The following is a 3,993-nucleotide window of genomic DNA, read 5'->3' on the forward strand; positions in this document are numbered from 1 at the left end:
ATGAACAAAAGTTCACATAAACACAAAAGTAGTGCTTCCCTAAGGACAACGGGATGAAGACAATGTCTAGTTATTATATAGTTTAACAAGAATACACAAATAAGAATTAAACAGAAACTCAAAATGGGGGATGGGGGGATATACTCACATGTTCACTCTTGGAGTTTCGTGAACCCTATTGACCGCCTTTCTTGGAAAAACTGTTTTCAATCATTTGAAATCAGCTCTATTACCAACTTCAGGCTCTCTGTTACATTTAGGACCCATCTTTCTTATAACTGAGTAAAAGAATAAAAAAAATAGTCAGAATAACATATTTATGATAACAACTAATGTACATAAACTAACAATAAGTCACTATCAGATACAATAATTGAGTTTTCATAATACAATAATTAGGTTAAAGTAATACAATAATCGACATATAACGTTTCAACAACTGAATCAGTAAGAACATCATATATAGAACAACTAAGGTACACAACACCCAATAGGTCACTGCCAGATACAATAACTGATTTTTCATAATACAATAACTAGGTTAAAGTAATACAATAATCGACATGTAATGTTATAACAACTGCATTTGTAAGAATATAGAATAACCGAGTTTTCATATTACAATAACTGGACTTGACCAAAGCTGACTTTAAAACACTAACCAACGATTCACTAAATAATATAGAATAACTAAATCGATATATTACAATAACTACATCAATATATTACAATAACAGATTAATGTCAAAACAAACACATTATCTTCATTAAAATGCACAACGAAATCACTAGAAAAGAACAACATCAGAATTCAAAAATGCAAAAATAAATTTACGAAACCCTAGAATTATGCGAAAACAATCGGAAATGTAATTTAACAAGAAAAACACAAAAAATTGAACTACATAATTAAAATGATTGGATAAATTGAAGAATACACACATAAAAACAAGAAATTCAAGCAAAAAACAAAAGATAAAAATACGAAATTGAACAAAATCAACGAAAAAAATAGTACAGAAGAAGGAATTCATTACCTGATGAGACGAAATTGAAGATGAAGTAAACTTGAGCACAAAAAACGAGAAACTATGAGCAAGGACGAAGAAACGAAGTGAAGATCGCAGTAGAGGGAGTGCAGTAGAGAGAAAAGAGGAAGAGAGAGAAAGTTATAGTGAAAAATGAAAAAAAAAATATGAGAAACCGACATATGAGTTGGTGAGTAACATGTGTTATATACAATGTGTAACATTAAATCTCAGCCATCCATTTTACTTTAGATGAATGGTTGAGATTTAGAGGGGTAAATCACGCAATATGACCCAACTCATATGATCCTATTTCTATATATATATAGGGGCGAGATCCCGTACGAACTAAAGTTTGGTGCGAACCATACGAACTAAAAAAAATACCTCTTAGTCTGTCATGCGTTCCATTATCCCTTCTCTCTTAAAACATATCGAGTGTTTGTTCTTCGTCGATCGCTCTCTCTCTCCTTCCATTATACCTTTCCTCTTTCACAAGATCGCTTCTACCATCGCTCTACAAATTTTACAACACTGTTGCAGCCGTTCCAGATTGATCTATGTTCACCATGAATGAGGTTAGTTCAATTATGATCTTTTTAATTTATGTCCATTTTTAATGTAATTTTGTGATAAATCATCATGATAAGCAAAAAAAATTAGGTTATAATCGAAAAAATTAGGGTTTTTAAAATCTGAACTTTTGATTTTCCTTAATTGTGTTATTGATTTTCATTTCATCTTCTTATACATGTCCTATTCATGGATTCTTCGTTGAAAATGATCAACTGTTTGTCCAAAACTAAAGCAGCCGTAAAGTAAATGATTGGGAGGCATGTTGATCCTTTTCTGTGGTGAAGGTTGTCTTATTTTGTTGTTGGAATCAACAATTTGAACGAGCTTGGATTATTTAGAGTCTTTGAGGCAATGGATTAATGTGGTCATGGGATGTGTGGTACAACTCAATTTTCGTGTCTGTCAATATTGTAGTTCATGCATTTGATACTGAAACTGCAGGTTTCTGGTTCTGGTGGCATGATCTAAGAAGAGTACAAGGTACCTACTACACAAACCTTTAAGTTGCCATGGTGGATGAAAGAAGAGTTAAGGTAGCACACAATTAAGTAGTGTTTATCAAGATCACTTAAAACCTATGTTTATATGTACGCAATATTGGATAAGTAGAATGTTCAAGTGCTACACTTTGTTGGAGTCCAGTAATGGCAATGTAATAACTTGCTTTCATATATTAATATAACTTGCTTTCATATCTTCTTATGTTTAACAATATTTTTCAAACAAAGATATCATCCAACATCAGATGTGACAGAGGTAGAAGTAATCATTGTAGTCTAGATTGTTTTTGCTGGAGTTTGACTCTTCTCCAAGTTGACACTAATTGCTTGTAGTTACATTTGATGTAATCATGGTATCTTCTCCTACAAATGGTAAAATGTGGAGGTTTTGAAATCTTTCTGATGCAATTTGCTAGTCATCAGAGGCCTCTTTGTAAGATGTAGAGGCGTCACATATATTATTTTTAATAATTTCTTGGTCTATGCGTAGTGGTGTTGGATATGCTATTCAAATGGGTACTTGCTTGGTTCATTTTCATCTTAAATGCTAAATATATCCGAAAGGCAAAGTAGCTCGAGTAATAAAATAACTAACATTACAACCACTGCCCATGAGTAGTCCAGATACGCATATGATGTCTTTATCTAGTAACTTAAAGAAGTGTATCTGGCTAGTTAGAGGTGTGTATCTAGCAACTTAAACGAGTGTGTTTGGATAGCTAGAGGTATGTATCTAACAACTAAACTTAGGGTTAGATTAGACGGGAAATGCTGATCCTTCTGTTCAATTAGTAGCTTTGACTGAACTTTGTGAGCTTTTATCATTTCTTGTTGGAGTCTATCAATGTGTTTCTTATATGAGAGTAGATGATACATAATTTGTACTTTGTGGTTGAAAATGCATGGTTTTGATCAAGGACATGTGGTGTGGTTTTGTATGTAGATTTGGTGGACGGCTTGGGAACAATTGCACGGTCTGGAACCAAGGAATTCATTGAGGCATTGCAAGCTGGAGCGGATGTGAGTATGATCGGCCAATTTGGTGTCGGATGTTACTCCGCTTAATTGGTTGTTGAGAATGTCATTGTGACCACCAAGCACAATGATGATGAGTAGTATGTATAGGAGTCCCACAAGTTGGTGGTTCATTCATTGTACTCGGTCAGTTGAGTAAGCTAGAGATTATGGGCAAAGCAGCATGTGACCAATTGGGAACCAAAAATTGTAGCATGTTGCAAAGGTCAATTGGGAACCAAAAATTTCAGAGGAAATTGATTTTAATCAAGAGTATATTATATTTAATGTCGATATAAATATATAATATAGCTTACCAGATACGTGTATCTAGCAAGGTAACGAAGTGTATCTAGTAAGGTAAATGGGTATATCTATTAAGGTAAATGAGTGTATCTAGTAAGATAAATGACTTTATCTAACAAGATAAAGGAGTGTAAATTAAAAATAAAAATTCTCGTCTAAATTGGTTCTATATTAAATTATTGTTGGTCCATCTTATATTTTACGTAAACACTCTCATGTACCTTTTTTCATAGACTACTCGTATTTTACTAAGAGATATATATGTCCTTAATAAAATGGTTTTGCACTTGCATTGTGTAACAATGCGTTTTACCTCGAAATATCTTGAATATATGTGTATCTAGTAAGGTAAAGGCATGTATCTAACAATCTAAAGGGGTGTATCTAGCTTGTCAAAGATGTGTATCTAGCAAGACAAGGGAGTGTATCTAGCGAGGTAAATGAGTGTATCTAGCTAGATACACTCATTATCTCATTATGTCATCTCCTAACATAATAGAATGAAGATTCTATCAATCGGAATATACTCAAGATAAGTGAATTGAGATCAAGCACTAGACAACATCAAA

The 3,993-nt window shown here is 33.1% G+C and overlaps 1 long non-coding RNA gene across 1 annotated transcript; it reads left to right on the top strand.

Annotated features, from left to right (window-relative positions):
• The first annotated feature begins 1,402 nt into the window (after positions 1-1,402).
• Positions 1,403-3,611, top strand: LOC141615000 (uncharacterized). Its single transcript, XR_012529533.1, has 3 exons — positions 1,403-1,606; positions 2,046-2,137; positions 3,048-3,611. It is a non-coding gene; the product is annotated as an uncharacterized LOC141615000 (long non-coding RNA).
• Positions 3,612-3,993: the final 382 nt, after the last annotated feature.

Source organism: Silene latifolia, chromosome 11, assembly GCF_048544455.1.
Source record: "Silene latifolia isolate original U9 population chromosome 11, ASM4854445v1, whole genome shotgun sequence".
Taxonomy (NCBI): domain Eukaryota; kingdom Viridiplantae; phylum Streptophyta; class Magnoliopsida; order Caryophyllales; family Caryophyllaceae; genus Silene; species Silene latifolia.